Source organism: Cuculus canorus, chromosome 1 (assembly GCF_017976375.1).
Source record: "Cuculus canorus isolate bCucCan1 chromosome 1, bCucCan1.pri, whole genome shotgun sequence".
NCBI classification, from domain to species: Eukaryota; Metazoa; Chordata; class Aves; order Cuculiformes; family Cuculidae; genus Cuculus; species Cuculus canorus.
In genome coordinates, this window is record NC_071401.1 from 100,189,686 (window position 1) to 100,214,763 (window position 25,078).

The window sequence follows — 25,078 nt, forward strand, 5'->3', positions numbered from 1 at the left end:
GAGGAGGTGCTTCAGGCACCAGAGCAGAGATTCCCTTGCCATCCATGGTGAAAATCATGGTTACACAAGTTTTCCCTTTGCAGCTCATGCAGGACCCTGTGCTAGAGCAAGTGGACGTACCCTGAGGGAAGGTGCAGCCCATGAAAAACTTCTGCTGCAGCAGGCTTCTGGCAGGAGCTTCAGCCTGTGGAAAAAAGCCTATGCAGAAGCAGGTTTTCTGGTAGGATCTGTGACCTAGTGGGGACCCATTCTGGAGCAGTCTGATCTCGAAGAACTGCACCTGCAGAAAGGATTCATGCTGCAGTAGTTCTTGAAGGACTGTGCCTCATGAAGGGGACACTGTGCTGAAGCAGGGGAATTATGTGAGGAGGAAAGAGTGGCAGATACAAAGCATTATGAACTGAACGGTACTCCTATTTCCTATCCTCCTGTGCCACTCAGATGAGAGGAGGTAGAAGTCTTGGGAGTGGATTTGGTTCCAGGAAAAAGAGGAGTTGGGGGAGGTGTTTTAGATTTGTTTCTAATTTCTCATTATCCTACCGTTTAATTGGCAATTTAAGTTCTCCAAGTTATCTGTTTTGCATGTGATAGTAAATAGCAGGTGATCTGCCTGTCTTGTCTTAACCCATGAGGTTTTTAATTGTATTTTTTACCCCTTTCCTGTTGAGGAGGGTAGGTGGGAGAGCAGCTTGGTGGGCATGTAGTGACAATGCAAATCTACCCACCATGCTGGAACATGGGAGATTCCAAGCCTCTACAAGAAAAGCAATTCACTTTGAATTTGATCAAATATAGGCACAGGTTGCTCTGATTCTTAAAAAGAAATCTCCATCTGGGGGATTAGTCAAAGCTCAGCTGGACTGTCAGTGAGAGGGAAGTTGAACTAGATGATCTCTGGAGGTTCCTTCCAGCCTTTGTGATTCTGTGATAGACTGCCATCGTGTCCCAAATTTTCCAGACAACACTGCATATAGCAATGTTTCCTTCATTTTTTTTGTGGATTATCTTAAAAATTACATGCTTAATACATGATCAGAGTTAAAGTCCTCTATGCAGTAAGGTTTTAATTTAAAACTGTGAAAAATATTTTAAAGAATAGTCAAAGTGATGCTGAAAGAGTGCTGAGAGGTGGAGCAGCAGGAGCAACCATGCCTGAAGAGGACATCTTGCAGAGATATAATTTTGTTAAAGGGAAATGCAATTCAAAGATATCTAACTATTCAGGAAGGAAAAAAAAAGTATATTTACTCGATATGTGTTTACTTTCCTTGCAAGTAATATTTTAGTACTCCCACCCACTCCAGGTATATAAAATTTGAACCTGAAAGGCGGCGTAGCACACCACTGTTGCCTAGCTATAGTCACTTAATATAATTAAAGCCTCCTCATGGAGTCATGTCAAGAGTAAACTCAGTTACATAGATACTTCTATCTTTGGAAGGAATCTAGCACAGAATCCTGGAAAAAAAATAGTAAGATTGATAAGTATGAAATTTTATGTCAACTTGTGGTTTTTAATGTTTGCTTATTGGCTTTTGTGTTTAGTACATTCTACATAACATTCAAGAAGGTAATAGCAGAGTATCAGAGAATATATTTTTCCTATTCTGTAATTATTGTTACTTTTCTGGGTATTCTTATCAAAATCTGTATTTAGTTAATACATTGAGTTTTCACAGTTACAGCATCAGGATTAGGATTGTAGTAGAGCTTGGCAAGAAGGTGAAAATGTCTTGCCAACTTGGTAGGTTACAGGTTATTCTTTATGAATGAGTGAATTTAGTAAATTTTTTTCCTCATGTTGAGTTGACCTTTTCCTTAAAACCTTCATCAGGTCAACAAGCAAAATGACTACAGTGACAAACCCACACTTTATATAATTATGAACTTATTCTCATTCTGCTGCATTTATTGAAAGAAGTAATTATGATTAAATAAGGTCTTAAAAATGTAAAAAAGCTTTCTTCTTTGGCTTTTCTTGTTTGAGTTGTCAAGTTTAGTCATATTTCAATTTTGTCTCGTGTCTTGTTACATCAGAATAAGTTGATTGATTTAAAGCAAAATGACATGTCAAAACCTGAAAATTTTAATCTGAAAACTGTACTTTAAAAAAAACATAATTTCAGTAAGGAAATTGTGTTGAGAACTTTCCCCCCCGACATGTATTAAAAAAAAAAAAAAAGATCAATCTTACTGTAGGTACACACTTGATGTTTTCTTATCGTCCTAAGAGATAATAGTTCTGAGGCCAAGGGAGCCAAATTGGATTAACTTGGATAGATTGGAAAGTTCAAAAGCGATGCCTTCAGGAGTACCTTCAGGGCAGTACTTTGCTCTTCCGAGAGAAAAAGCCCATTGTTAATAACTAGAGGGAGGAAAATTTACTATCAAATTAATGACTAAAAATTGATATGGTAAACAGAAAATACACACTAGACAAGGGACTCTTGCTTTCCTAATAGGCTATCTGAGTTTGCAATGACAGAGTGGACATTCACAGGGACTTCCACAGTGCAACATCCTAGATGTCTTGTTGTCATCTCCATAGCAACCCCTGGAGTTCTTCCTATGCCAGCGTCGTGTTTGAGAGACAGCCAAATAGAGTGTGAATGCACAGTGGAGAAAACTGCATAAAGAAGAACTATGTTGACTTATTGGGAATGAGGACAACCCATGGAATATTGAAGACCTGTCTCAAAAGGACAAGTTTTTTTCCTACCAACATTAAAATATTCTTTATAGGGATCTGCTTCTTATAGCAAAAGATTGAAATATAGCTGGCAGAAGAGTATAGTTTTCACATTGATAGATGTTGTAGTACAGAAAAAAGTTATTTTTCATCTTTAAGGTATGATGAGCACTTAGGTTTTTTGGGTTCTTTTTGTTTGTTTGGTTTTTGTTTTGTTTTGAATTATGAATAATGTTAACTGCTGTTTTTTCTTGCAAACCCATTTAGTCTCTAAATGAAAATTTTAAGAAATAAAAACGAATACCCTTGGATAAAAAGAAACAATACTTTTCATTTTTTTTCTTCTCTAGAGCAGAGTCTTTGTTTGCCAAGAAATTATTTTTAACACTTGAAAAATCCCCAATATCAAAATTCCTGAATGTTTCCAGGTATGTTATGAGAAGATGGTCTAAAATCTAAGAGATTTCAATGCATGCTCTTTTTCAAATGATTTTCTGAGAAGGCTTGTCAGATACAACGTTCTCTACGCAGATTAAATTATGGATTTCTTGAAATGCTTTACTGCTGCATAGCAATTAACAAAGATATTGTTGACAGTAGAGACCATCTTCTTCCACAGTTATCAATTTCACAATCAGCTAAATAATATTTATTTAACTTATGGTTGGGTTTTTAAAATTTTTTACTGCTCAATATAATTGCAATTTCATTGCTCAGTTTTCTTTGTGGAAAATACATCGTTTTCAGGTTAAAATTCCTATGTTTTTAATGTTTCAGTCCTGAAAATGTCTTGGCTTCATGCAGTTTGAAAAAAAAATATCAAATTTAACACACTGCAAAATTATCAGTTGACTCTGACAAGATAAGCAATAAATTGTACCAATGGGCTCCCTAAGTACCTCTAGTTAAAACTTGTTTTTAAGTTTCATGTCCTGAAAAACATGATCATGAACAACAAATCCAGTAATACGTAAAACCATAAGATTAAGAAAAGTATACTTAAAAGTAGCTGACAATTTCCTGACAGAACATATTTTTATGATTTCAACTGGACACCTCTGGCAGAGGGTATTTCAAAAGCTTGTTTAAGTTTATCTGAGCTTAGATTAGACATTTTCCATCACATATAATTTAAATATTCTTTCCTGAAAAATGTTTTACAGTAAATAATTGATCATAGTGCTTTAAAAAAGAACTTTAAATACTAAAAATTGATTCTTTCTTATCTACATTAATTTTTAGTTGTTTTTTTTTTTCTAAATGAAACATAACCTCACTCCAGTGTTTTATAAGCTGACTGTCTCTCTCTATGGCATTTAAACTATCATGCTGAACAACATCTGAGGCTTCATTAGAACTAAATTGAGAGGAATGGTTTTCTTGTACCTCTTACATTTGACATCCTCTGCAACATAGAAAAGAATTACTTCAGCATTTTTGTAGCTTTTAATTGTGATACACAATCTTCCCAGATCCTTTTCTCACAAGTTTTTATATTCTGCATAGCAAAGTTTTTCTTGTTTGTACATTTTATTTTCCCTTCTGAAATAAAGTCTTATGATCTTCATTTGGATTTTCCTACTGCTTTTTTTTTTCTGTTTGTCGTAATCATTCTGTTTCCTCTTTTTAAAAAATATTCATGGTCTTGCCTAGATGCTATTGTCTATAATTTTTGTTGAATGTATTTTCCATTTTCCCATAAATTTATTATATTTTTCAAGGCAACTGAGTGAACTAGACTCCAAAGTAGACTGCTATTGGAAACCACCTACTGTAGTGCCCTAACTTTGTAAAAATGTACAAACTTATCTGCATTGTTTTGAGGGTTTTTTTCATTTGTTTCTTGTCTATTTGTTTATTTAGATAGACTTTCCTTAATTTATGAGGTGTTTGTGTGTGGAAGGCACCAAAATCTTTGTAATAATGGTTGGTGTTAACTTGGCCATGTGTTTGGATAAAGAAGAAAACAACTGGTTTGACATTTTTGTCCTTGATAAGTCTATGCTATTACCATATTTTCTAAGTACTGATAAAATGTTCAATAATTTCAGTCACCATCTTTTAATTTATTGAAATTAAACAAATTAATGTTTCTTTACTCACCTCTGTCTTTTTTTGTTCTAGTAAAAGATAAGATAGAATATTAGATGTTCTTTAATTTCCCTTATGCTCTGATGCATATTTCAGGAGAGCTATTATGTGTCTAAAGAGAAAAAAAGGAACAGTATTTAGACACTTTAAAATGTTCCCAAAGATCCACTGGATTTCTCATGAGCATTATTAAGAAAAAATAGCCTAAATAACTTTGCAAGATCCAGATCTCATTAAATTGGCTTCTTTCTCAAAAGTGTTAGGAATAAAAAACCCAAAACATCAGCTTTTAGCGTATCTTCTATTGCTTGTTAAATTTGCTCTATATTAAAACAGCAGATCTTCATCTGCTTCTGTTATTTTCTTCTAGCTTTTCCTTAAAATATTTTCTTGTTTCTTAATATCCCTTGACATTTGCAATTAGGTTTGTGTTTGCTTTGTTGACTTTATTCAGTCTTGGTGCTGTCTAGTTTTAACTAGTTTTATCAAAAGTACATTTCAAAGAGTATTTACAAATAGGTAATATGAAATGACCAGCTGAAGAAAGGAAGTATAGCTTTGGTTTATAGTGACTCTTGCTGGGAGGCAGGAAGCTGTGAGCAGAACTGGCAGTGTTCAAAAGAAATATTCCAATTATGCAAGGTGGAGAGAGTCCTTTGACAGGTGAATCATCTTGAATGGAACACCACATGCGATGGGCCATCGATGAGATATTTCTGTTCATAAGTCATCACAAGTATCAGTGAATTCCAAGCCTGTGGGGTGAGGCTTCATGATGCTGAGGTCAATGACAACACAATGGCTTCAATGGGACCTCGTACAGTCTGAATCTGTACAGCTTTATTAATGCAGTAAATGTATCATTATTCAACCAAGTTAAACAACAATAATATCAGGTTTTATTTTTTGTTTGCTTCAATATGTTGCCAAATTCTATATACTTGCATTTCTTTAGACAATTCATCGCATCTCTCCAAAGACAAAAATGTTATTTCCAACCTTAAAAAGCTGTGTTACTTGTGTTGTAGAGATAGACTCTGCAGAGTATTAATATTAAATAACTCTTTAAGTCTTGAAGTTCTGAGTTAAATTACTTTTGGCTTTAACACCACATTTTCCTTTGTAAGTATCTGACAACCCCTTCAGGAGCTTAGTCTATGTAAGGCTGAAAGCTAGCAGAAAGTATAGTCAGTATAGTTGGCAAAAATAGACTTACTATTTACATTATCTGCTTGGTTTTTAGAGGATTACTTTTGAACTCAGAACATAATTTAGTATTATTACTTTTATTTATTGCCTTTTTTATTCACTAAGTAAGAATGCTTAATGAAGTGCCATATGTATTCTTGAGAAAACTTGAAAGGATGCTAGATTACCAGATCTAGAGCTCCTTTTCCTTCTTTCTGTTTTTTTTTTTTTTAGTTAAATAAGGAAGTGAAGTGTGTAAAGGACACTTTATTATTTGAAGTGGGACTAAATCTGTGATTGGTAAACTAGAGAATTTCTATCTGGTGGGAAATTCTGATAGTTTTTTCATGCTCATTCAGGGTGAAAACAGCTATTTCTGATGTAATTACAGAGTCATACATTTTGTATTTTTCAAATGAGCTAAAACAACCAGCTCATTTTTGGGCTTCTATTTACCATTATTGTTTCTGCAGTTGAGTCTCCTTCTCTGCTACGATTTTGCAGGCCAAGTTAGCCATATAACATTAACAAAGATGACTGGGGCCAAAAGTATATAAGAGAAGCTTACTCTTAGACCTTAAAGAATAATTTCTATAAATTTTAAAATTCTAAAACTTCTCTGCAATAATCAAATCCTAAGCACATCAAACTTTGTGCAGTCAGAAAAGGATTCTTTAGATCTGAGTCTCCAGATGATTAAGAACAGAAAGGGAATGTCAGGCAAGTACTGGATGATTATAAGCAGCACTGTAGAAGAGGCCTACCTTTTGCAGGGCTGGAGCTGTTTTGTAATCACCACAAAACAGAATCATTTTAAGGAATGCTTGAGTATGGTTAAGTTTAGAGGGAGTGTCTCTCATGCAGGTAGTTCTGAAGAGTAAAATACAACAACCAACAAACCCAAACCAATAAAACCTTCAGCGTTTTTTGAATAAGCCTCTTTTAGTAACAACTGGCAAGAGAGGAATCCAAAGAAAAGTGGTGGAACAACTTCCATGCTTACAGCTGGACTGTGACAGGACAGGAAGCATGTGTTCTTTGGGTCCCATCTTCTCTTCCTTGTCTCTTGGAAGGCACAATGTTGCTATGTTCAGTATCCTTGTATGGCATTGCCTGTTGCCCTATATGTTAAGCCAGCAAATGAAATGGAAGTTGTATCTATCAGTGTTAAAGTTATTTGACTTCCATGCCTTTTGTTTGTTTCTTGAGGCTGTGATGCTTTCATCTTGAACAAGTTATTAATCTTTTTTTTTCAATTGCAAGACTGTGGTTGTCTAGTGAAGAAAAATCCTGCTGCATTAGGAGAAGAATAAGCCAAAGAAGGTCAGATGCTTAGATTTTCCTGTGGAATTTCACCATGATAAAGAAGCTCATTCAGTCTATATTTGGTGGTTTGTTTTTTTCCCAGGTGTGCACTTATATGCACCTTAAGGTAAACAGAAGGGAAAGTGTAATAACTCACCAAAGTTACGAATGTCTTTGAAGTGAAATCTTCACTGCCTCAAAGAAGAGATAGTGATTCCTTTTTCTAACTTTTCTTTTGCCTCCTCTGCCTTATTTCATCTCAGCCTTTCTAATGTCAAGGAAATTTTCTTTCCTTGTGCTCATCTGCTTTCTTCATGTCAATGTTATTCTTTTCTTTCCTTTCTCCCTGGTTTTGATGTCATTGCTAACCCTCCTTGTATCATTGATCCAAAGCTCACAGAGGTCAGAAGTGTAGATCTCTATCTATAGAAGTTTTTTCTGTGAAAGCTTTGATTTTTTCTAATGCTTTTCCTTTCTATCTAGTTAAAGTAAAGAAAAAATGAAATGGGAAGGTGAAGAACAATGCTCATCACCTTTCCCCACTCTCTGAGTATCCAGTAGCTTCTTTATCAGGACATTCAGTCCCAACATCTGGGACACATGTTCCAATTATAAATCTCTAAATTGCTTCAAATTTCTGTTCTACCTAATCCACAACAGGGGATTTCAACTACTGCATCTCCTCAGAATTTAGATTTACACTTTTAAGAAAACAGTCTTTCTGGAATTGCTATCTTTTTGCTTTTCACTGAAGATGTTCTATTCTGAATGAAAGACAAAAAAAAGAAATAAATGTGAAGGTCAGAATTTGGATTTGGATCTGTGAAGTGTGTATATATATAGTTTACTCAATTCATGGATATACTTTTGTAGGGGAAAATCTCAGAGTGTGTTCCACACATATTTTGGTACAGACTTATAGCTAGCATGGAGGGAATATCACCAGCATTTGTGTATTGTAAAGTTCTCCATCATGTAGCACAAACAAAAGTTTGTCTCTCTTCTCCCTTTGCCCATTAGAACCAGATCTCCTGTACACCCCAATATCTGATTTAAAAAACAATCTATCCTTATGAAAGTAGGTCATATGGTCATTCGAAGTATTTTTATATGAACAAATTATTTTTTCTAACAAAAGAATTAAACCAGTTAACCAGCTGTAATTCCTACCACATGGGATTTTTTCTGTTTACTTCAATATGCTTTTAATAGCATTTTATAAATCTATGAGAAGACGTATATCAGCATGCCAGACTTCTAAAATGGGTTAACCTTTAGTAACTCCTCTTGCAGCCTGAGCTTGCTAGACATTATTTTTAATATTGAATAGAATCAGTGAGAAATACCACTCAAAAAAGGTATTTTCAACCAGATTAAGTAACTGTGAGAAACTTATTGAACTAGCCATATTAAAAAGTATAGAAATTCATAGAGCAATATCTCCAAGAAGTCCAAACTATTGTATAGTTTTCATACACACATTCCTGTAGTGGTTGTTAGGACACACATCCTTCTTCCCAAAGACTCCCAAAATATCATGTCCAAATTGCTGTGAAACATATGATTTAACCAATAGGCATTATCTAATTAGAAAACACTTTGTCAGGAATTTACTGGACAGTAGTGGACTTGATCACGTTGTATAAACATGACGGATCTTGGAATGGCCAGGAAAAAAACAAAGTTGAATTCATCTACATATAGTATTCATTCAAGGCTTGCATCATCCTCGCCAACTTATCTGCTAATTGGCAAATATATCAGATGCCAAATTGATGTTAAAGTGTCTCTATGCTTAAGATCATATTCCTGCTAACTTTTCAGTAATTAAACAGAGATTTTTTTGGGCCCATTTTTTTTCTAATTAGTTGGAGAATAAGGTTTCTTATGCTACCTAATAATGTATGGCCTGAAGCAGTTTTCTCAGAACTCTAAATCATCCTTTTGGGTCTTAAGCTGCTCTTCCACACATCATTCCTAGAGTATATGACATTTGAGAAAACTCAACCAGAAGTTTTTAAACCACACCCAAGGCCACTGTTGCTAAATTAAAAAACTTCAGTTTTGAACACTAGTCAGTAATTGTAGTAATGCTTCCAGACCAGACAAGGATGTCTTGCAGTGAAGTTGCTGCTATATTCCACCATGGTTCTTCATGACTGGGTGGGTTAATGTATTTTGTAATCCATGAAATCCTTTTTGGATTGCTCTCTGTTCTTCAAAAGGGGATCAAAAAGATAAAGATGTGTAGCTCTAAAAAGAATGTTGTAAAAAGCCAAAATATTTTGTAAATGTCTGTACTCACATCTCTTATTACATTGAAGGAAAAAGAGATACTTATTCTAAAATATTTACTAAGACAAACCCAGTGTAATGTATAGCTCTCTTATAGTACTAGTGTGAGTGTCTATATCTGCTACAGTTGCAGCAGAAGATGGCAGTCTTTATTCAATGGAGATTGCCTAGACTAAATATTTTGATTTCAAAGGAGCATTAAGTACTCTCATCTGTTAAGGAAGCCTATATGCAAATAGTAATATAGTAAATCTTTTGTAAGCATGTCATTTCTGCGTTAAGAGCTATGTAATAAAGCAGAAACCATGTTTTGCATTATTAAAGCATCAAAAGAATCAGATTATGCAGCACTAATGCTCCAGTGAGCATCACTGAGCTAAGCTGGGTTGTGTTTTGTACAATGTTTACATTTTTTTGTTATCGGAAGGACGTTTAAAGGGTAAAAAGTTTACAGCTCAGTAAAAAAGAGTGATTGTACTCCCAGTTCAGAGATACTGAAAATTCATGATGGTGTGATATTTTTTTATTTGTAAAGTTAAGTGTTCAAAACATCACGTTTGGAGATCTCCTTCTTAAACAGAAGATAAATGAACTAGACAGACCCAAGTCTTTATCTGTACACTTCAGATACCTCTACAAGTGGCAGACCTAACTCATTCATGAAAGCTGGACAAAAAACTTGAAACATTTTTTTTTTGGTTCTTTTCTACCCTTACTTTTCTTGGCAATGATGATAGGCCCTCATCAAACACAAATTCTTCTCTGTAGACTTTAATTCTGACTTCTACATTTTTGAACAGTATTAATCAGACTTCTTACTGAAGTGTTTTTCTATTACTAGTCCAGACACTACATTCATGTTAATGGGAACAGGAATCTTTCACCAGGTAAGGCCTTGAACCTCTAAGATGAGAGTTACAGTTCCCTGATTTATCGCCAATAGTTTTGTAATGTAATGAGTAAGAGCTTCCTGTATTTGTTCCCTTTGCCAACACAAACTATGGTAGATTAGGGCTGGAATGAACAGATATATGATCTCCAACCTGCCTGAAGTGTTTCTGTTTCTTCCATGAAATATTGTTTTATATTACTTCTTACCAGGCAGGTTCTCACAGTGATAAATGTTTACGCACTTTTTTCAAATGCTGAAGTTATTAAGGCTCACTAAAGTCGCTGAAGCTTTAAAAGCTTGGTCATCTCCTGAACACCCACTGAAGTAATTTGATTTTCTTTTTTGAATCAGAATATGCATTATCCATCATTTTCTGAGATTTTATTTTTGATGAAAGTTTTATCACATCTCTGTTGTCATCTCTGGGCTTGTTTTATTTTTTTTCTTGGAGATTAAACAGAACTGTCAGTTTCTATTAAAACCTTTTGCAGATTCTCCAACTATGTGGAATAGAAGCTCACAGTTGAGAGGATCCAACTGGTTTGATAGAGGCAAAGAGAGGTTTGTCGCTTCTGGAAAGTCACAAGTGTGACAGCGATACCACCCAGTGTGCTACAACAGAACTGGATGGAAAATTACTTTTCAGCTTATGAAAGTTTAAGGTTTTCATGCTTCCCATTTCATCTCAGGTAAAATCCAAACCCTTTCCTGTAGAGTTGGAGGGGGGAAGACTGTCATTTCAAATTAATTGACATTTAAATGCTTCTATTAATCTGAGAGTATTGCAATTCAAAATTCTCCTTTGCTTGAGTCATTTTCCTGACTTGCATGTAGAGTCTCAAGGAGAATTACATTTTGTTTATTCAAAGCTTTTTTCTAAAAGTTCATTTTTTTTAGTAATTGTGATATGTAAAAGTCTAACCCTGCAGGGTATCATGCAAATAGAAGCCGTTAAAAAAAAGTCTTTTAGTTTATGACCAATATACTAATTAGCAGAAAGGAGTCTTGCTATAGTATGATAAATACGTATCTTTTAGTTCTTCCAAGCCTTAAACCAAGTCAGATTACTTCATTTATTTCTTCCTGTAGTTCTGCAAAATGGACAGTTAGATTTTATTCATTCATACAACTTGAAAAATTATCCTACTTTACATTTCTTGCTTATTTTCCTTCTCTTTTCTTCTTTTTTCTTCTTTCCTTTTGTTTCCTTCCCCTAATCATTCTGTCTGAAAACCTTTTGTGATTCTTACATAGAAATTATTAACTTATCCATTTCGTCTGAAAGAATGAAGTTTATGCTGGAGTTGTTCAGATGTTACTAGAGCCTGAGGTGGGTAGAATTTTATGATGTTATAACGGTGTCTTGATATAACTCAAAATATCCTGGGGGTTGAATTTTTCATTTCTGACAGTCAGATTTTTAACTAGTATGGTTTGATTTGGTTTTTTTTAGAGAGGAACTATGTTTTTTAACGGAACTTGGGATTTGGTAGGGGTTTTTTTTTTGTTTTCTTTTTGTTTTCTTTTCAGAAGATTTCCTTCTGAATTCCCACAGAAAAGTAGAGAGCAAGGTCTTAATAACACAGAGGAGTTGGAGAAAGCCCTTATTCTATGCAGACAATGGGCTTTTCCTCACCAACTTTCTCTGTTTTCTTTCTTTCCTTTTTTCAAGAGTGTTTCATAAAAGAGGAGTAGGACTAAAACTTGTTTTAGAGTTGGATAGACAAAAAAAATTCCTTCTTTCTTTTTAACAGATGTTGTTTCCTTTGGTGCATTCTCTGCTGTGATGTTTGGTTAGTTGGTTGGTTGATTTTTCCTCCCAATGTACAGTGCAACCTCCTCAGGTATGGCAGAGTTACTTTCTATCTGAACCTGTGGAGAGGAGCTCTGGTTGAATCTGGACTGCATAACATGATTGCACTCACCTTGATGTATAACAATTTTAAAATTCCCATCAATCAGAGATGATTCTATGGGACCCAAGAAATGAAAGGTCAGATTCAAACCTGGCGTGGATGGCTGCTCTGAAAAAACCGAAGTTAATGAAAACAATATTTGTTAGAACTGCACTGTGGAATTTGACTGTCAACTCGGGTTTTAGATCAGTCCCCGGCTGGATCTGGTTTCCAGCTTCTCAGCTGGGGCGCCATCACTTTTGGGCTGTACTTACAGCCACCTGCTGAAGGGGTTGTAAGTCCCACCAGTTCCTAGCTCCTGTATAAGACATAAGGTCAGAGGGTCCTGTAATTACTTTTGCAAGTAGGACTACTGAGACTTTGGCAAGGCCAAAATCCCAGAGAGTTAGAAATATATTGAAATTATCATTTCCCGACCCACCAAACCCCACAAAAACTGTTCTATCTCATGCTGAGTATTGCATTCTGATCTGATGTCCTTTAATATGACTTTGTGCTGCAGATGCTGGTACCCTAAAGGAGCCATGAACTGAACATGCTGTGCAAAGAAACCAAAGCTGACTCAGGCGAAGGTATTACGAGCTTGACAGTGAAATAGTTGCACTTGCGTTGTGCCAGACTAAAAAGCCCAGTACTGCCTAGATTTAACGAGTGAAACAGCACTAGCTCAGCAATATCTGTGCTTCAGTATGTACTATAAACATACTATTTCAAAAGTAATTGGCTCTACCATGAAAAAAATATACAGGTAGATGTGCTTAATCAGGCAAAAAGATATGCTTGATTGATCATTCATGAATGCTGTGAATGTATTTTGAAGGATATGACAGTTTTTCTGGGATACTGGATGAACTACATTTGCCAAGTTCATAATCAATGTTATGATGGACACTGAGTAACATGAAACAGGAGCTGAACAGTAAAAGGAACAGTAGTGTCTGAGAACCTTGTCTGAGCTGAGAAGAAATCTCTTTTAGATGTCTAAATTCCCTGAATGCAGGTACAATTAGTGATTTTCATCATCAAGTCAGTGTTTTCCAACCTCTTTCGTGCTGCTCTCCTCCCTGACAAACACAGAAACTGCATGACATACTGGAAATACTCCAATAGACTTCTTCTGTTACTGGTTCACAAGTTGTATATGAGAGTTAAAGGACACCACTGAGCCACCCACTCACAACACAACATAGGCTAAATTTGACGGTGTTAGCCATTGTTCTGTCTTTCTGTTCTGCCATACCACATCTCAGTTACTTGTCTTTGTTTTCGAGATGTAAGTTATTAACTTTTATGTGGTCTCTGGACTGACTTATCATCCAGAGACATCAACATCCATTTGTTAATTTGCAGACAAACATTCCTGTATTGTCCTCCAGACTATCCCTATTGTTTGAAAAGAGCTTTCTAAAACTGTATATGAGCCCACAATTGTAGTTTTCTTTAAGCTTAGTCTGCAAGTTTTTATTTCTGTGATTCATTACACTCAAATCCTTTCTAACCACATGGACAATACTGTATTACTGTTCACTGTTACTGCTTTCCATCTTCTCTCTTTAACAGTCTACTTCTTATTCTAATTCAAAACACTTTGGAAAAACAAACTGCCTTATCCTCTTTTGGTGTAGTCTCTGAAGAGGAGATTTTCTCCTGGAAAAAAAGCTCCTGTGTCCTATAGTGCTCTCCCTATCCTTATTATCTTATAATGTTTGCACTTTAAAGAGGTTACTGAAATCATTTCAACACCTTCAGATAAAATTGTGGGGGGATAATGTTCATTTCACAAATAATTTTTTTACAAAATGTACACAGATGCCAATATGAAAAGGAAGTTAGGGTTCTATTTGCTTGTAATGTTACAGCTTTGCAAAATTTTGTTTTTTTCTTGTACTTTATCAGGTTATCAGTATTTTGCAAAACAAAATATATCCATAACATTTTGTTTGGAAACAATAGAACGTCCAGATGATATCAAAATTCTAATTTAGTTAAATAAGAAATAAATAAATAGAAAGAAAACACTAAACCACAAAATGAACATTGCATTAAAAAAATAGTTTTAAATACTGTAATTGTTTGTTTAAAATGTCATTCATATCAGCTCAGTCGTAATAAATTGCATATTTTAAGGAAAGTGGACTTTTCTGTGAAAGATGTATTTTTTGTTAATAAATTCTGCTAACTTTGTAGCTTTTGTATGCAACAATTAATTAACATAAATGAATAACAACATCTCTGAACTATCCCATACATTTTATATTTGCTGCTTTATTTCATTCATTTCACACACCAGGATTCTTTTTCTACCTTGTATTGTCAAGTATCTGTGATGTTTAGGCATTCTTGACATTTGTGAATCTCCCCTGGATGACTGTTGACAAAAAAGCTTTACAATACCTGTTAAACGAATGCTCAGGGAAGCAACCAGAATACAGTAAATCCTACTTTAAGCCTATCCAAAATGTTTTGTATATTTGCAGCTTTAGAAATTTACATTATTCAGTGGACTGTGACAATTCTTGTTTCCTTCTGATATCACTGTACAACAATTAACCTAATTTTTCTGCTTAACTTTTATTCTTTTGATTTTTTCACTAATGCAAACTTTTAAGATACTAATGTCTAGGTGTTTGAGTACAGATTGAAGTGTAGTAGACAAATGGCATTTTACAGACTTCAAAGCCTCACAGCTTTTCTAAGCAGATGCCTGATTAAATTGATGGATACCATCAGATTGATTTATTGCCTTGTCCAAGTTTCTATTGATGGGCACTGAAGTTGCAAGAAAATCCTTGGCACTATGTGTTCCTTTATAAGCTATACATCTCTGCGGAACAAATATGATCCACTTCATGGCAATTAACATTTAAGAATCCATCCATTATTTACATCTGAAAATTTGGCACAGATTTCTGTACAGACAATTTTGATAGAAATTGATGAAAAATTTTAATTCTAAGAATTAAAGAAAACATGTGGCTATAACGTTCTTCCTTCTTGTGACAAAAAAAAAATCTTTTAAAATATCTTGGCATTATATAGAGTTTTCACAATTTTTTATCTAAAGTGTATTTTCTTCAGTGTCAGGTGTAAGGCAAAGCCAAAATTCTGTTGAAGACCAAATGACCAATTTTCACACTGGCAGGCAGAAGTTCTTTTCTGCAGCAAGAGAAATCCCTAGGAGGGGCAATGTGTCAAAAGACAATATTCAGTCCCAGCGTTACAGCTACCGGAAGGGATGCGATCAGCACCTGTTGCAATGGTGTGATAAAAGAGAAAAAAAAAAGAAAAAAAAAGAAAACCAAGAGCAAGGATGAGTGTGTGAAAAGCACTGAAAAAAAAGCAGGGACCATGATCTGATGGAAACCACCAGGAATAGATTCATTATTCAATAAAAAATGAAATTTACTGGATGAACACCAACTTCAAGAAGAAACCTCTTATGACATTGAGCTACATCCTGAAAACTTACTCACATAGTGAAGCAGTAAATTAAATTCTGATATTAAACTTGTACTGTGGGCTGTTGAAAGACATTTGGTGTTATTGATAAACCATCCATACTGCAAAACTTTTTGGTGGAAGGAATTAAGAACCCCTTACCTGTTTATTTATTGCTGATGAAAGGTAGTAAAAGGCCAAGTGAGCTATTACGCCCATTATTTATTTTCAATGTGTCATTCAAATCTTGTAATTTTGAAAGCTCTGTTACAGAGAAATGTTTAGCATTGAATAAAACACCTTGATTTTAACTTCACTGGTCCTAATATGGTGTACAAAACTTAAATACTTAGGTATCCAACTACGCTGGTTTACAAAATACAAAAGAAAGATATACTATGCTTTTGAACTTTTTTACAGCTTAGCATCTCTTACTGCCAGTGATAGATTTCGATATCTTTCATGGTAAGTTAAAATTAGTATTGAGCAGTTGCTTTTTAAATCTACTTTACCACTCAATTTCTTGCTTTGGTTCAAGGACAATCTGAAATGCCTTTTCAAAATACATCAGTCAGTAGAAATAATCTAGTTTAATATTTTTTTGTGATGACAAAACCCTCCTGAATCATTAATGTGATGAGTTCAGAACATTTATGTGCAGGCATAACAGAAAAGCAATAATTCTGTTAGTTTCATGGAGGTTCTGGTTGAGGGACCTTGTGACTGGTTAATTAGTTGGCACTTAGCATATCCTTAATTGAATAATTTTAATAGCTATGAAAGAAAAACTGATAGCTATTCTATTCTAAACTTTCTCTGGTGAAGCTAGCACTGATTCTACATGATAATAAAATATCTGTAGTGCTAAATCAATCGATTAGGTAACTGTGAATCAGCCAGCCACTTGTTTTTTTTTACAAGTTTATATGAAATATTTCTCCTATGGGTAGATGCCTTTCTGAGCAATTCTGTAATAACTACTTTTTGGCAGCCCTTTACTTTCAGTAACGTTCGCTTTGTGGCAGGTTTGCATTTCCAAAGGATTGGTTCCCGATCCTGGAGTCAACAGTTTAAGAGCAGAAGGAAAACATAAAGGTTTTGTACAGGTCAGCAGGACCTGTACAAGCAGCATAGCAAAAATCTGCATTCAAGAAATACTTTAATGGTGACGTGTAGAGCCTTGTATTTGAATTGCTCAAAATGGCATTACAGTATAGCAAGACACACATCGAATTGAGCAAGCATGAGAATATCACAAGAGTGAAGTGGGAAGAGCAAGGAAAAATAGTGCTGGAACTAAGCTTTAACAAAAGTTTAAATAACAGTGACGAAGAGAGAGAAAAACGTGTTCAGTGTGATCATGGAAGAGACTTCATATGAGGAATTTGGAAAAAGGAGCAGTGTCATTGGCAGTAAAGGTTGCACTATCGAAAGGTAGTGTATGTGAAAGTAGTGTATGTGTGTATTTGGGACTGAGTCTGAGGAGAAACTGAAGCATTAAAAAAGACAGGATGTTGTGAGGAATGCATCTGAAGACCAGATGTGGATGTGGAAATGGGCATAGAAGGGTCATTTCTTTGAAATCGAGAAATATCATTTTGGTTAAGAACTAGAGACAGGGAACTTAGTAAGCAGGGGCTGGTAGTCCAGCCTGGACTGGGTGAACTCTGAAAAGTTACTCTAGGCAATAGCCAACAGATCTTCATAGGCTGAAACACATTTGCAGAGAGAGCTTACAGAACCATTTGAAGTGAATAAACACATCTCTAAACAGCAACATTCATTTTTGCACACACTTAAGTGGGGTGTTGAGAGGAAAAAAATATGGCCCTTTATTTGAGGGAGCAACAGATCCGGGAAGATCCAACTTGCAAAATCATTTTGTTTACGTAATGTTTGACCCCTGGTTGAGTATGGACAGTCAAAATAGCACTTTGAGTTCAGACACCACCTCAAGGAGCATTCTGTTTTTTCCTATAGTTTGCTGCTGACAGGTTCTGTAGGCCTTTCCATTGTTGACTTGAAGATTCCAGGGGCTCTGTTGCTCAGCAGAAATGTCTTAAATGTTTCAAATCTAAACTTCCATCAATATGCAGGTTTATGATGTTTCCATGCTTTCTATTAGTGGAAAAGAGAGTCCATGATACATACTGACAGACAGTTCATTAATCTAGAAGAGACTTAAAGCTCAGATGATGCTAGGTAACATAAAGAGCAAGTATGTTTAATTTTAAATTTTTGCAGCTAAAGGCATGAGAGAATAAAGCAGTAATAAAGGTGAAGATCATCACACAATATCTGCTTTTATTAATGGGTCCCACCTGTTCAGCACCCGTGAAAATCTTGCAGTTATACTAAAGTCCACGAGTCTTTTGGTACCAATGAGCGTAGTCTTTGGTAACGAGATATTTTCCAGGAGAAAGGGGTGAGTTGGGCAATTGGAATATGATTAACAGTGCATGACACGCAATGATCACATGCTTCTCTGAAAAAAAGTAAAACTTCTAAAACAGTCTTTCAACTTTCAATGCATCGCATTTCCATAGAATCTATTAGAGCTCTAAAATGTAAGGTGAAGAAAAAATAGGGAGGGAATATAGTTATTCCAGTGGAAATACAGCAACAGTAAATATATTTCCAAAAATTTGTTGTGATTTTTCCTACTATTTTTATTCTCAATTTAAATTCAACTTGTGAAATCTATCAGGACTGACTGATATTAAGAAACACATATTAAATTTGTCCATGTTTGCCCCTACATTCCAGAAACTTGAGTTTTAGTTTCCATCATTTGAAGACTTTCTTGATAATTTCTACAAGATTGCGTTTCTCAGGTAACACAAAGCCAAATTCCGACCTTATGCCCACCTTCTGGAGGAATGCCTGAAAGACTGTGAAAATGACTTATTAATGCCATGGTAATCAAGAGCAGAATTTGATCCAGAAAGAGTAAGCTGTCTATAAGAGGTGCAGACACACTGAGCAGTTAAAAATAATTTCAAAATCTATGTCATGTACTAGTAAATTAAAGGATGTTTTGGATTGTTGTCCTCTTAAGTAGTCAATATATAAACAATTATTAATATACTCTGAACATTTTTCTCCATATATAAGCTGGAGCTAAGTAAAAACATATCCTTCAATATCCACAGAAGTTGTAGCTTGCCAAGATTGAGTACATCCTTTATTTATATCTCCTAAAAACTGAATGATCACATTCTTAGACAGTAATGAAAACTGAAGGTGCAACACTTAGTCATTTGGAATAGGTACCATTTCTTTGGTTTGTAGCACACTGCAGTCTTCATCCAGGCTGAAACAGTTACATGTTATCAGGGCACAAAAACAAATATTCATTTAACACTCAATTCACTGGTTCAGGCTCAGACATGGTAGATTAAATCAGTCCTTGTTTCAGCTGGGATAGAGTTAATTTTCTTCCTCTTTGCTGGTATAGTGCTGTGTTTTGGATTTAGAATGACAATAATGTTGATAACACAGACGTTCTAGCTGTTGTTAAGCGGTGCTTATACTAAGCCAAGGACTTAGTATATTCTCATACTGCCCTGCTAGCGAGGAGGCTGGAGGTTCACAAGAAAATGGGAGGGGACACAGCTGGGACAGCTGACCCAAATTGGCCAAACTGGTATTCCATATCCTATCAGGACATGCTCAGCATATAAGCTGAGGGGACTGGCTGAAAGGTGGTGGTTGCTGCTCAGTGACTGGCTGAGTGTTGGTCAGGAGGTGGTAAGCAACTGTTTCTCCTTTGCATCACTTGTCTTTCTTGTTTTTTTTTTCTCTCTCTCTCTTTTTTTGTTATTTTCCTTTACATTACAATCAACACCAACACCACCACTAATAAATAATAACTATGGTAACAATTACCACTATTATTATTTTATTTCATTAATGTCATGGTTTTAACCCTAGCCAGCCTGGTGGGACACAAGAGGGTGAAAGGTGAAGAAATACCAGCACTGCTTAGCAACAACTAAAAAAATCAGTGTGTGATCAACATTATTCTCATCCTAAATTGAAAACACAGCACTATACCACCTATGAGAAAGAAAATTAACTCTTCTCAGCTGAAACCAGGCCAAATGGTTAGATGGTTCTCCTCTCAACCCATCAGTTTCCACTCAATTTTACTCTTCAAATTCTTACCCCATCTTATCAGGAGTGGTGGGAGAAGCGAGTGAGCAACTCTGTGGTGCTTAGTTGCCATCTAGGGTTAAACCACAAATTAAAACATCTGCCTTTTTATGATATTAAAAGTGTGTTACAAATAGGAATACACAATACTTCACAGACTTTTTTTTTTTTTTTTAAAATCAGATTTGCTAACAGGAATGTCTTTTAAATTGGGTGATATAGGGCTATGGATCCTTCTTATGCCTCAGAAATTGTTTTAAAATATATGAATTTGTGACTAGGAGTGGTCGGATGAAAGTGTATCATCTTGGTGATCATATATAGATGCTTCTATTTTGTGACTCTGAGTCCTTTAAAGATATATGAAAACACTTTAACATTTATGCTTTCCATCTGAAGTTTATAATGTTAGCAAGTTTATGTAGTTAAAGTTAATTAACTATGGACCACTATCACCCACTATTGCAATTAAAGATATTTTATTATAATGGTTTGCCTTGTTGCATTACTTTTTTAAAAACAAAAAAGTATTTTTTTATTGTAACGCGGTGTGTTGTTCTTGACCATTAAGCTTTATATTGTTCTCAAAAACATAGCTTCTAAAAAGAGAAGAGCGTGTGTGGAATTATTTAGTTTATCATAAGAGAATCATTATTCACACCATTGTTTTGTTACTTGTCTAAATCTACATGCACAAATACACTACCTTTAGAATTTATTATAGCATGTTAAGAAATTCACTGAAAATTAAGCCTGGATTCCCACTCAGCTTTTAAAATCCCAATTCCACACAATATTTAAGCATTTACTTAAATATACACCTATTCAGGAAAGCTAAATCACTAAAGAAAGTGCTTAAATTAACTTTTGGAAATGAATGGACAGCCTAAAGATTTAAGCCAAACCAGTCTGCAGTCAATGGAAAAAAAAGGCATTGATTTCGATTGGCTTTGTGTTAACTCCCAAATACATTGGACTTATTTGGTTAAATTAGCAAAATTTCTGATGACAGGCAGCATCTTGAGTTTGTGAAAACTGAGTGTATTTAATTTGACAAAAGAATCTGGAATGGTACGCTTCTACCAGGAGCTGTAGGGTTGTTTTTTATTAAACAAACCCTGTGGTTTACACATTGATCCATCATCCCTAGGCTCATTGTATAACTGCAGTCATACAGCTAAGGTTGCTAAACCTAATGTGTACGGATTTACATGTGCAATTGAGTCTGGAAAAAAGTTTTAAATTGGGAAATGAGCAAATACTGTGAAAATATTTTCTGGGATTTTTTCTGATTAAACTTCACACTGGGCAAACTTACAGAACAGAAATTCCTAAGTTACTCACAAAGTAGAAATTATATTCTGCTAAGGCAGCCACAGAACTAAAAAACCTTTGAGGCAGAAAGACCATTAAAGTGTCATCCATGGTTCTTGCTGCCCTCATCCTCCTCTAGCCATTAGTGGCGTTTCCCAAAAGAAATCTGGTGTTGGAAAGAGAACACAAGGCTGTATTGACCTTTGGTGGCTTCTAGCATAGCTGTTCTTATGTTCCTAAGTCATACCAACTGACATGCTTGCTGCTTTCTTTGTTAAACCATTGCTTTGTTTTTAAATAAGAGGATATAACAGCTCTGCCTTCTCAATAATTAAATCAAAAGCTGTCAGAAGACTTCATAATATTTTCCTTTGAGACAAGTTAAGACTCAGATAAAACAATAAGTTCTTTCATAACTTAATAAATACTGGATGGGTTTCAACAAAGCTGGATTTGAAAGAGAGTAGAAGTAAACGATGTTGAATAGTAAATTGAACTTCATTACAATACAGGAGGTTAAGAGAAGCAATGCCAAGGATCATCTTTATGCTTTACCTCCAGTGGTGGTATTTGACACTGGAGCAGATTATTTTACAAGCCTTTTTGTTTCATTTTACTTGTTCTTAGAATGGATTCTAAGCTGAAGAGGTTTGATTTCCCAAATGTAATGCTTTGTTTAACACTGCCATAGGTGATATGGCTTATAGGAAAGGCTGCAAAAGCCTGCCGGCATGAAAATGGTTTCCCAGCTAAATCATGCTTTTCTCTGAAATCCAAACACTGATGATGTACTGGTTCCAACAGATTTTTAGCAGAGAAAATTCAGAGCAGTTAGACCTACATTGGTGCTGTTAATTTCAACATTATTGCTTTATTCTTGAGTGGAGACAGAATTTCATACCTCTTTGGGTATTATAGAACATGAAGTATTTCAGTAAAATTATTTTTATATTCCTAAATGGCCTTTTTCATTTCTGTTCAGAAGTTCTGAACTTTTCCTCAACTTGGTGTCATAATAAATTTTTAAATGTCAGGATTTCTAAGGGAAGGAACGTTATTTTATGATCTGACTTTTTAGTCTTTTTTTCTCAATTAATTACTTAATATAAAATCCATTATATATGTAGGTAAAATTCCAGGCATTCTTACTTTAATATGCAATATCATGAGAGATGTTATCCTCTCAGAATGGTAATACCAATAAAAGCATAACCTCCTTTAATTGACATATGTCCTTGCATTAACACCAGAAAGGAAGAACCTGTTTCTCTAGTAGCTGCTTAACAAACCAAAAAATGAATCCAGGAATTCCTACTTGAACTCCAATGTTTCAGACAGGGATGTCTGTAGACATTTGTCAAATATATCTAAAAAAAAAAGAAAAAGCAATGCTAAAACCCAATAAAATTACATAGTGCATCTCTATACACTTTGAAATCTTTGAAATTTAGTGGAAGTGCATGATGATGCGCTTTCTGCGAATACAAGGAGTGAGGCAATCAATCAAGAAAAAGTATTCTGCATCTCATTCCATAAAGACATATATAATTACAATATATGTAATTACCACTGAAGAAACTAGTGGTTTAAATGTATAAAACAAGACTTTGACTTGCATCTAGTCATTCCTGTGTAAAGCTAAGTAGTCCATGTTTGATTAAGATTCTTTTAAGGAAATACCTTTTGTTTTAGTGGGAAAACTGGTGGAAATTAAGATTAGTTCACATTCTATATTGTTTGTACTTATAAATCCCCCATTTGCAAATGGAAATACCATTTTAGCTAATGATTTCTTTTTATCTTTTTTTTTGACTAATTTTCTTTTTTTTTTTGAAGAAAATCCTGTGAAAAAGAACAAAGCACATGTTATATGTTGGTAATTATCTGATTACTAGACATTTAATAAAACTTCACTTTAAAACACAGAAGCCTAAGAGATCTGTTTGACAAGTCACTACAGACAAAGGCAGACAAAACCTGGAGTAAATCAGGCAAGACACTGAAATTTTGATTATTTGATTTCCCCATAGGCACCTCTCTTGAAAGCTCCCTCTGTTCTTCACAGTTTATCTGTAGACTAGCAAACTTATCTATCATGCTTATCTTAGTTATGAACATGACAGTTGTTAAAAAAGCTTCTGTTTGCATTTATAGAGGTATCTACAGATCGTGCTCTCCAGGGTGTGGGTTTATTTTACCTACCTATAGCCAATCAAATTTTAACATGCACTGCTTGTCCAGGTTGCCTCTCAGTAGTTATTGCAGGGATATGGGGAATTCCAGAAGGTATTTTTCTAAGATATTCTCTGAACCCATGAGGACTGCAAAAGCAACAATTTCAGTTGTTAATATCATACTCAAGTACATGGACTCATACATATCAATAATTCAGTAAATCAATAGATCTTTAATTTATTGTTAGAAGTTACTTGTTATTATATATATTTATTGTTAATCCTGTTACTGTGGGTAGCATTTACAAAGAAGCTAGAAAGTTTGTGACTTCAGTTGGAGCACTGCATAAGTTTGGACTATAAAAGCATGCATTCATTTAAGAGAATTTGATTACCATTCATGCAAGAAGAAATTACCTTATAAGCACAATTGACCTATGCAACCCTGGACGCAGCCTTTGGCCTTGACAAAAATGATTATGGATGTGAATGTTTATTTACGATAACAGTATATCTTTTTTAACATGGTAAGGACTAAAATATTATCTTAAATATTTTCTTTTTGCAATTCGTTGAAACATATACACTCAGCAGTTGATTGAGTGTTTCAAAGTTTTATAAATTCTTCTGGAAAAAAAAAAAGATTATTTCTACCACATCTCATTTACATAATGGCAGTAAAATACCAGTTTTCAGTGCAGAAAGAAAAACAAACCAGAAGTATTTCAAAATCTAATTTACATAATACATGCAGAAGTAGTTAGACTGGTTTAGCAAAATACTTTGGAGTAACAACATATGAAATCAACAACTCCCAACACTTAAAAAGAGCTTGTGGATTTGTACTATTCATTATCACTCTTTAGAGTTTTCCTTTCTACCTGTGTTTACTGTAGATTAGACAACATATGTTTTAGGGTGTTTATGAAAGATGAATGACGTTTTAAAGAAAAATAGACCAAGGAGCTATAAAATAGTTATTCTCCAAGCTTAACTGAAATCAAAAAGCAATTTTCTTTCATTGTATTACATTGTAAACTGCTATTGCCATCAGTTTGTAACAAAGCTATACCTAAAAGGAAACTACCTGTCCTTCTACCTCTTTGTGAGAGTCTGGTGCAACAGGCAAGAATACCTGAATAAGAATCATCAATGAGGTTTAATAGCTTCACAAAGACGTGATAGGCGTCTCCTTAAGAGATGAGCTTCACATGCTTGAAGAAAAAAGAGAGAATTATCTGCTGTGGGAAACTTCACTACCTAATTCCATTCATAGGACTGTCCCATGCGTCATAAATATAGTAATAAGTATGTGAAAAAGTTTCAGCTTTTTCTTTCTGTCAAGAAAGGAAGAAAACCTTCCTGCTTACATTCTTTCCTTTCAAAATTCAGAAGAAAGAAGTGGAACTGTAAATGGCCATCTGTTTTCCAGGTCACAGTGGATGGTTTCTAGCATAGAGGTTATTCTGCAAGACAATGCCATGTTTTAATGTTCGTGTGCACGCTTTTACTGCTCTGATTATAAAATGTCTTTAATTTCTGTCTTATGAAATTTACACAAGGAAAAATACAATTAATCAGTTCAGAAATTTACATATTAGATATGAAATGTCTTGATCAG